The 11,645-nt window shown below is 23.9% G+C and overlaps 1 long non-coding RNA gene across 1 annotated transcript; it reads right to left on the reverse strand.

Moving 5' to 3' along the window:
• Positions 1–304: 304 nt before the first annotated feature.
• On the reverse strand, positions 305–6,255 carry LOC149061189 (uncharacterized). Its single transcript, XR_016189912.1, has 5 exons — positions 6,106–6,255; positions 5,278–5,431; positions 4,450–4,603; positions 3,622–3,775; positions 305–2,947 (listed from the first exon to the last, which is right to left on the reverse strand). It is a non-coding gene; the product is annotated as an uncharacterized LOC149061189 (long non-coding RNA).
• Between the last annotated feature and the right edge of the window lie 5,390 nt (positions 6,256–11,645).

Below are 11,645 nucleotides of genomic sequence, written 5' to 3' on the forward strand. Positions count from 1 at the left end.
TTAATTTTGACAATATACGTAAAAATCACGAAAATTCGTAAATTATTTTATTCTAGAAATTCATAAAAAATTTTCCTTTTATACCTTAGATTTGAAAATTTAATACAAGGCTCCTAAAATATTTTTACAATAGCAGTTGAAAAATACAAGAAATGTATAGTCACATTTTTTTTTACAAGCATTTTAATTTCAATTTTGAAAACATACGTAAAAATCATGAAAATTCGTAAATTATTTTATTCTAGAAATTCATAAAAAATTTTCCTTTTATACCTAAGATTTGAAAATTTAATACAAGGCTCCTTACAAGTTTTTCAATCTTTATCACAAAAAAAATGTCCACCGGAAATTCAAATTTAATTTTTATTAGCATTTGAATTTTAAATATTGACAAAAATTCGTCAAAACCATGAATATTTGCAAATTATTTTGTAGTTCAAAATTCATAATATTGTTTGTATTTATATCTAAGGTTATAAAATTTAACACCAAGTTTTCCATAAGTTTTGCTTCAAATAGCTATAGAGAAAATGGGAAGCGTCATTATAGGAAAAATGTTTTGAGCGTTTGAGTTTTAAATTTTTATGAAATCGCGTAATGATAACGATTTATCCTCAAACCAGGTATTCGTATATCTATGATAATATAAGATATTATGAATTATGATAACTACATGATAACTACACTAATTGATTAACTATGCCTTATGCAAAATGCGACTTAATTGAAAAATAAAATATTTATTTCAAAATAGAATATATGACAACATTAAAATATAATATATCCTAGACTGACAAATCATCTCCGTTCAGAATCGTTTTTCGTATACAATGATACATTGCATTCAAATTTAATCCCATTCATTACAGTAACCTACTGTAAAGCAGAGTGACATCCACGACTTACCCGCTTTTTTATGTATTTAGTTAAAATTTGAACTTCAAATGCTAATAAAAAAAAATTGTGCATATGTATTTTTGTAATTTTTTAATCACTATACCTATGAATACCTTATGAGGCACTATGTATTAAATTTTCAAGTATTTTAATTGGGCCAAAAAAATTTTATCAACAAAAAAAAATTTTTCAGAAAAATTGAAAATTTCAGTTGTCTATAAATACCTCAAAAAAACTCAACAATTTTTGAAAATTATAATGTATTTGGATAACACTAACATAAACATTTGGTGAAAATTTCAAGTATTTACAGTGATTAGTTTTTGAATTACAACCATATAAAAAAATCGATTTGGTCGAAAACTGATTTTGCGTAAAAATTCCAGTTATTCTGTCATTTTTTTTTTGTTTTTCTCGATTTTTTTGAAAACTGTTGGAAAATGTTTACTTTTGACCTCTATAATGCATGGTTAAATATATAGTATAATGGTTAAACCTAACCAAGGTTCTTCACTTTTACATCGGAAACCACCCCCAAAGTTTGAAATCGAAGCATTATTTCGACTAGTTATGCTGTACACAGACACAAAAAAAAACACACACATCATTGTAAAATCAATACATTCATCACTTCGTTCAGAATCTAAAAAACTAATGATGATTGAAAATTGCATATACCTATGAATAGTTCGACTTAAGTCAATTTTTTTTTTAAATTTCATGGTGGATAGAACTTAGGTACTTATATAAACATTCGGTGAAAATTTCATGTATCAATGCTCATTCGTTTTAAAGTTACATAAAAAATCAAAATCGATTTTGTCGAAAACTGATTGTACGTAAAATTTCCTGTTTTTCCGTTAATTTTTTGTTTGTTTGTTTGTTTAAAATATTAAGAATTTTTTGCTTTTCTTCCCCCAAAGTATCAACTAGATTCACTTTCTGATTTAACAAGGTACTCAAGTTAAAAGTCAAAGCATTTTTACTGTCCCAAGACGTAATGACAAACACAAAAAAAAATATTCATGATTTTGACGAATTTTTGTCAATATTTGAACTTCAAATGCTAATAAAAAAAAATTGTGCCTATGTATTGTTATAATTTTTTATTCACTATAAGAATAACTTATGAGGAACTTTGTATTAAACTTTCAAGTATTTTGATAGGGCCAAAAAAATTTTATCAATACTTCAAAAAAAGTTGTTGGAAAATGTTAACTATTGACCTTTATAATGCACCAAGGATATTCACACTTACATTAGAAACCACCCCCAAAGTTTGAAATCGAAGCATTATTTCGACTAGTTATACTGTACACAGTCATAAAAAAAAAAAACATACACATCATTGTAAATTCAATACATTCATCACTTCATTCAGAATCTAATAGAGTGATTTTTAAATTAATATTATTGTATTTTATTTATAAATTACTAAATCAGCATACCAAACACTACAGACAACAATATTATGACATGTAATTCTTTAAACATTTGAAATGTAACTGATTTTAACAAAAAAGGAAAATATTGTGTACAGATAGAAAGATATAAAAACATGTAATATATAATAAACGATTTAACATTAATAAATTAATGTACAGGTTTGAAAATATGATATAAAAAACAAAAGATTACTATTATCATTGTGTGTTGCATAAAAAATTGAAATGGTTTAACAAGTAACTTAAATAGGGAATTCTATATTATGATTTATGATAAGAATTTTAAGTTAATCATAATTTAAAATGATAACAAAAGAGAGATATAACAGTAAAAATAATCTAAATCTTTCATACACAATAATTACACGAGATTTAAAATAATAATAAAAAAAAAAATACTAAAGACTCAATTACAACGCGTTACAAAATTTAACAAAAATCATTTACTAATAATACTAAAAATCTTTGAAAATTGTATGTAACCATTAGTTAAAAACTAAAATATTCATAGATTACATATATTCCAATTGAAGTACATCAGGGATAAAGTCACATCATTGTTCATTGAAAAATAAAATTCCTTGAAATCTGTGAATGGTACAAATCTGGAAAAAAAACAAACTAATAAGTATTTGGGAATGAAACAAGAAAAAACAACAATGAACATAATGTGAGATTATGCTTTGACTAGCACTCAATTAAATTTACAGGTTCATTAACAAAATGTGAAAATACAGGCGTTTAATATAAATCGAAACTAAATTCATTATTTGTTTTTTGGTATGATGAGGATATTTATTAATGAACAGGAACATATTGTAAATTCCATAGATTTTATGTTTTAATGTAATATTTGAAAGGTATAACATAGAACATAGTGTAATTTTAATGATCTATTATTGGCTCCGATATAATATAGAATTGCATTTACATGTAATATTTGTTGATTCCTACATAACGATTGAAAGTATGCACGTATCATGAACATTTGTAAAAAATGCATACAAAAGAGAGAAATATACATAAAAAATATCATCAAGTCATCCCATACAATTATGAAAAGATATGCAGACAATCAAAACCTTAAAATGTAAATCAACTCCTACAAATAAATCATTTAGGAAATACAGAGACAAATATGATTTAGAAATTTAAGTTTTTGAAAAATTTCTTGAGATAAACACATTTAGAATTAAAGAAAAATATTGTTTTAAACAACATGGAACTAAATTAAACAACACGTTACAAGTATTAATGAAATAATTTATTAACTATATACCTTTCCAAATTGTATAATACCAAATAGTCATCTATAAGATAACAAATAAAATATTCGCAGAATGTTTATATTCTAATTGAAGTTCATCGGGCTTAATGTTAAATGATTGTTCATTGGATTTTGTAATTCTTTGAAGTCTGTTAAGGGTATAAATCTGAAAAAAATATAAACTAATAAGTATTTAGGAATGAAACATGAAAAAACAACAAAGAAAATAATATGTGATCATGCTATGACTTGCACACAACTAATTTTTTCAGGTTAATTAACAAAATGGAAAATATAATGCGTTTAATATAAATTGAAAGTTAATTCATTATTTGTTTTTTGATATTATAGGATATTTATTAATGAACAGGAACATATTGTAAATTCCATAGATTTTATGTTTTAATGTAATATTTGAAAGGTATACCATAGAACATAGTGTAATTTTAATGATCTATTATTGGCTCCGATATAATATAGAATTGCATTTACATGTAATATTTGTTGATTCCTACATAACGATTGAAAGTATGCACGTATCATGAACATTTGTAAACAATGCATACAAAAGAGAGAAATATACATAAAAAATATCATCAAGTCATCCCATACAATTATGAAAAGATATGCAGACAATCAAAACCTTAAAATGTAAATCAACTCCTACAAATAAATCATTTAGGAAATACAGAGACAAATATGATTTAGAAATTTAAGTTTTTGAAAAATTTCTTGAGATAAGCACATTTAGAATTTAAAAAAAATATTGTTTTAAACAACATGGAACTAAATTATACAACACGTTACAAGTATTACTGAAATAATTTATTAACTATATACCTTTCCAAATTGTATAATACCAAATAGTCATCTATAAGATAACGAATAAAATATTCGCAGACTGTTTATATTCTAATTGAAGTTCATCGGGCTTAATGTTAAATGATTGTTCATTGGATTTTGTAATTCTTTGAAGTCTGTTAAGGGTATAAATCTGAAAAAAATATAAACTAATAAGTATTTAGGAATGAAACATGAAAAAACAACAAAGAAAATAATATGTGATCATGCTATGACTTGCACACAACTAATTTTTTCAGGTTAATTAACAAAATGGAAAATACAATGCGTTTAATATAAATTGAAACTTAATTCATTATTTGTTTTTTGATATTATAGGATATTTATTAATGAACAGGAACATATTGTAAATTCCATAGATTTTATGTTTTAATGTAATATTTGAAAGGTATAACATAGAACATAGTGTAATTTTAATGATCTATTATTGGCTCCGATATAATATAGAATTGCATTTACATGTAATATTTGTTGATTCCTACATAACGATTGAAAGTATGCACGTATCATGAACATTTGTAAAAAATGCATACAAAAGAGAGAAATATACATAAAAAATATCATCAAGTCATCCCATACAATTATGAAAAGATATGCAGACAATCAAAACCTTAAAATGTAAATCAACTCCTACAAATAAATCATTTAGGAAATACAGAGACAAATATGATTTAGAAATTTAAGTTTTTGAAAAATTTCTTGAGATAAACACATTTAGAATTAAAGAAAAATATTGTTTTAAACAACATGGAACTAAATTAAACAACACGTTACAAGTATTAATGAAATAATTTATTAACTATATACCTTTCCAAATTGTATAATATCAAATAGTCATCTATAAGATAACAAATAAAATATTCGCAGAATGTTTATATTCTAATTGAAGTTCATCGGGCTTAATGTTAAATGATTGTTCATTGGATTTTGTAATTCTTTGAAGTCTGTTAAGGGTATAAATCTGAAAAAAATATAAACTAATAAGTATTTAGGAATGAAACATGAAAAAACAACAAAGAAAATAATATGTGATCATGCTATGACTTGCACACAACTAATTTTTTCAGGTTAATTAACAAAATGGAAAATACAATGCGTTTAATATAAATTGAAACTTAATTCATTATTTGTTTTTTGATATTATAGGATATTTATTAATGAACAGGAACATATTGTAAATTCCATAGATTTTATGTTTTAATGTAATATTTGAAAGGTATAACATAGAACATAGTGTAATTTTAATGATCTATTATTGGCTCCGATATAATATAGAATTGCATTTACATGTAATATTTGTTGATTCCTACATAACGATTGAAAGTATGCACGTATCATGAACATTTGTAAAAAATGCATACAAAAGAGAGAAATATACATAAAAAATATCATCAAGTCATCCCATACAATTATGAAAAGATATGCAGACAATCAAAACCTTAAAATGTAAATCAACTCCTACAAATAAATCATTTAGGAAATACAGAGACAAATATGATTTAGAAATTTAAGTTTTTGAAAAATTTCTTGAGATAAACACATTTAGAATTAAAGAAAAATATTGTTTTAAACAACATGGAACTAAATTAAACAACACGTTACAAGTATTAATGAAATAATTTATTAACTATATACCTTTCCAAATTGTATAATACCAAATAGTCATCTATAAGATAACAAATAAAATATTCGCAGAATGTTTATATTCTAATTGAAGTTCATCGGGCTTAATGTTAAATGATTGTTCATTGGATTTTGTAATTCTTTGAAGTCTGTTAAGGGTATAAATCTGAAAAAAATATAAACTAATAAGTATTTAGGAATGAAACATGAAAAAACAACAAAGAAAATAATATGTGATCATGCTATGACTTGCACACAACTAATTTTTTCAGGTTAATTAACAAAATGGAAAATACAATGCGTTTAATATAAATTGAAACTTAATTCATTATTTGTTTTTTGATATTATAGGATATTTATTAATGAACAGGAACATATTGTAAATTCCATAGATTTTATGTTTTAATGTAATATATGAAATGTATAACATAGAACATAGTGTAATTTTAATGATCTATTATTGGCTCCGATATAATATAGAATTGCATTTACATGTAATATTTGTTGATTCCTACATAACGATTGAATGAATGCACGTATCATGAACATTTGTAAACAATGCATACAAAAGAGAGAAATATACATAAAAAATATCATCAAGTCATTCCATACAATTATGAAAAGATATGCAGACAATCAAAACCTTAAAATGTAAATCAACTCCTACAAATAAATCATTTAGGAAATACAGAGACAAATATGATTTAGAAATTTAAGTTTTTGAAAAATTTCTTGAGATAAGCACATTTAGAATTAAAAAAAAATATTGTTTTAAACAACATGGAACTAAATTATACAACACGTTACAAGTATTACTGAAATAATTTATTAACTATATACCTTTCCAAATTGTATAATACCAAATAGTCATCTATAAGATAACGAATAAAATATTCGCAGACTGTTTATATTCTAATTGAAGTTCATCGGGCTTAATGTTAAATGATTGTTCATTGGATTTTGTAATTCTTTGAAGTCTGTTAAGGGTATAAATCTGAAAAAAATATAAACTAATAAGTATTTAGGAATGAAACATGAAAAAACAACAAAGAAAATAATATGTGATCATGCTATGACTTGCACACAACTAATTTTTTCAGGTTAATTAACAAAATGGAAAATACAATGCGTTTAATATAAATTGAAACTTAATTCATTATTTGTTTTTTGATATTATAGGATATTTATTAATGAACAGGAACATATTGTAAATTCCATAGATTTTATGTTTTAATGTAATATTTGAAAGGTATAACATAGAACATAGTGTAATTTTAATGATCTATTATTGGCTCCGATATAATATAGAATTGCATTTACATGTAATATTTGTTGATTCCTACATAACGATTGAATGTATGCACGTATCATGAACATTTGTAAACAATGCATACAAAAGAGAGAAATATACATAAAAAATATCATCAAGTCATCCCATACAATTATGAAAAGATATGCAGACAATCAAAACCTTAAAATGTAAATCAACTCCTACAAATAAATCATTTAGGAAATACAGAGACAAATATGATTTAGAAATTTAAGTTTTTGAAAAATTTCTTGAGATAAGCACATTTAGAATTAAAAAAAAATATTGTTTTAAACAACATGGAACTAAATTATACAACACGTTACAAGTATTACTGAAATAATTTATTAACTATATACCTTTCCAAATTGTATAATACCAAATAGTCATCTATAAGATAACGAATAAAATATTCGCAGACTGTTTATATTCTAATTGAAGTTCATCGGGCTTAATGTTAAATGATTGTTCATTGGATTTTGTAATTCTTTGAAGTCTGTTAAGGGTATAAATCTGAAAAAAATATAAACTAATAAGTATTTAGGAATGAAACATGAAAAAACAACAAAGAAAATAATATGTGATCATGCTATGACTTGCACACAACTAATTTTTTCAGGTTAATTAACAAAATGGAAAATATAATGCGTTTAATATAAATTGAAAGTTAATTCATTATTTGTTTTTTGATATTATAGGATATTTATTAATGAACAGGAACATATTGTAAATTCCATAGATTTTATGTTTTAATGTAATATTTGAAAGGTATACCATAGAACATAGTGTAATTTTAATGATCTATTATTGGCTCCGATATAATATAGAATTGCATTTACATGTAATATTTGTTGATTCCTACATAACGATTGAAAGTATGCACGTATCATGAACATTTGTAAACAATGCATACAAAAGAGAGAAATATACATAAAAAATATCATCAAGTCATCCCATACAATTATGAAAAGATATGCAGACAATCAAAACCTTAAAATGTAAATCAACTCCTACAAATAAATCATTTAGGAAATACAGAGACAAATATGATTTAGAAATTTAAGTTTTTGAAAAATTTCTTGAGATAAACACATTTAGAATTAAAGAAAAATATTGTTTTAAACAACATGGAACTAAATTAAACAACACGTTACAAGTATTAATGAAATAATTTATTAACTATATACCTTTCCAAATTGTATAATACCAAATAGTCATCTATAAGATAACGAATAAAATATTCGCAGAATGTTTATATTCTAATTGAAGTTCATCGGGCTTAATGTTAAATGATTGTTCATTGGATTTTGTAATTCTTTGAAGTCTGTTAAGGGTATAAATCTGAAAAAAATATAAACTAATAAGTATTTAGGAATGAAACATGAAAAAACAACAAAGAAAATAATATGTGATCATGCTATGACTTGCACACAACTAATTTTTTCAGGTTAATTAACAAAATGGAAAATATAATGCGTTTAATATAAATTGAAAGTTAATTCATTATTTGTTTTTTGATATTATAGGATATTTATTAATGAACAGGAACATATTGTAAATTCCATAGATTTTATGTTTTAATGTAATATTTGAAAGGTATACCATAGAACATAGTGTAATTTTAATGATCTATTATTGGCTCCGATATAATATAGAATTGCATTTACATGTAATATTTGTTGATTCCTACATAACGATTGAAAGTATGCACGTATCATGAACATTTGTAAACAATGCATACAAAAGAGAGAAATATACATAAAAAATATCATCAAGTCATCCCATACAATTATGAAAAGATATGCAGACAATCAAAACCTTAAAATGTAAATCAACTCCTACAAATAAATCATTTAGGAAATACAGAGACAAATATGATTTAGAAATTTAAGTTTTTGAAAAATTTCTTGAGATAAACACATTTAGAATTAAAGAAAAATATTGTTTTAAACAACATGGAACTAAATTATACAACACGTTACAAGTATTAATGAAATAATTTATTAACTATATACCTTTCCAAATTGTATAATACCAAATAGTCATCTATAAGATAACGAATAAAATATTCGCAGACTGTTTATATTCTAATTGCAGTTCATCGGGCTTAATGTTAAATGATTGTTCATTGGATTTTGTAATTCTTTAAAGTCTGTTAACCCTAGATCGCTAACTATTCGTCGATTCGACGAACACTGATAATTTTATTGTTGCTATTTTTAGGCATTTTATCTAATATCATTAAACCCTCCTTGTATCTCTCATATATTATGTCCTATATCTATCCCGATAACGTTTAGCGATCTAGCTTGACTAGTGACTGTTCAGCCAAGAAGTTCAGCCAGAAAAATTTGCACTTTTTGTAACTATAAAAAAAGGCGAATGACAAAAACTCAATGTGCAACATGTAAAAAACATATTTGTGGAGAACATCAAATAGTAACTTGTCCAATTTGTAATGCTAAATAACCTGTGTATTACCTACTCTTATATAATTATTTTATACCTTTATAGAGTTATAATTTATGTTTAACGATTTTACATTTTAAAAATGAGGAAAAACGTTTTTTTTACTAATATTATTTACAATAAAGTTATCCAAAAGTTTAATTATTGTGTTTTTATAAATTATATTTTTGATTCATTGAAAAAAACAATTAAAAATGGTTAAATGTTCATAACATTTATAGTATTCGTCATATTGACGAATGGTTAGAAATAAAGGCAAATAAATAAGGTTAGTAATCTAGGGTTAAGGGTATAAATCTGAAAAAAATATAAACTAATAAGAATTAGGAATGAAACATGAAAAAACAACAAAGAAAATAATATGTGATCATGCTATGACTTGCACACAACTAATTTTTTCAGGTTAATTAACAAAATGGAAAATACAATGCGTTTAATATAAATTGAAACTTAATTCATTATTTGTTTTTTGATATTATAGGATATTTATTAATGAACAGGAACATATTGTAAATTCCATAGATTTTATGTTTTAATGTAATATTTGAAAGGTATAACATAGAACATAGTGTAATTTTAATGATCTATTATTGGCTCCGATATAATATAGAATTGCATTTACATGTAATATTTGTTGATTCCTACATAACGATTGAATGTATGCACATATCATGAACATTTGTAAACAATGCATACAAAAGAGAGAAATATACATAAAAAATATCATCAAGTCATCCCATACAATTATGAAAAGATATGCAGACAATCAAAACCTTAAAATGTAAATCAACTCCTACAAATAAATCATTTAGGAAATACAGAGACAAATATGATTTAGAAATTTAAGTTTTTGAAAAATTTCTTGAGATAAGCACATTTAGAATTAAAAAAAAATATTGTTTTAAACAACATGGAACTAAATTATACAACACGTTACAAGTATTACTGAAATAATTTATTAACTATATACCTTTCCAAATTGTATAATACCAAATAGTCATCTATAAGATAACGAATATAATATTCGCAGACTGTTTATATTCTAATTGAAGTTCATCGGGCTTAATGTTAAATGATTGTTCATTGGATTTTGTAATTCTTTGAAGTCTGTTAAGGGTATAAATCTGAAAAAAATATAAACTAATAAGTATTTAGGAATGAAACATGAAAAAACAACAAAGAAAATAATAAGAGATCATACTATGACTTGCACACAACTAATTTTTTCAGGTTAATTAACAAAATGGAAAATACAATGCGTTTAATATAAATTGAAACTTAATTCATTATTTTTTTTTTGATATTATAGGATATTTATTAATGAACAGGAACATATTGTACATTCCATAGATTTTATGATTTAATGTAATATTTGAAAGGTATAACATAGAACATAGTGTAATTTTAATGATCTATTATTGGCTCCGATATAATATAGAATTGCATTTACATGTAATATTTGTTGATTCCTACATAACGATTGAAGTATGCACGTATCATGAACATTTGTAAACAACGCATACAAAAGAGAGAAATATACATAAAAAATATCATCAAGTCATTCCATACAATTATGAAAAGAAATGCAGACAATCAAAACCTTAAAATGTAAATCAACTCCTCCAAATAAATCATTTAGGAAATACAGAGACAAATATGATTTAGAAATTTAAGTTTTTTAAAAATTTCTTGAGATAAACACATTTAGAATTAAAAAAAAATATTGTTTTAAACAACATGGAACTAAATTATACAACACGTTACAAGTATTGAT

This window comes from Diuraphis noxia, unplaced genomic scaffold, assembly GCF_037042655.1.
Source record: "Diuraphis noxia isolate RWA-SAM2 unplaced genomic scaffold, SU_Dnox_SAM2 contig0001, whole genome shotgun sequence".
NCBI lineage: Eukaryota > Metazoa > Arthropoda > Insecta > Hemiptera > Aphididae > Diuraphis > Diuraphis noxia.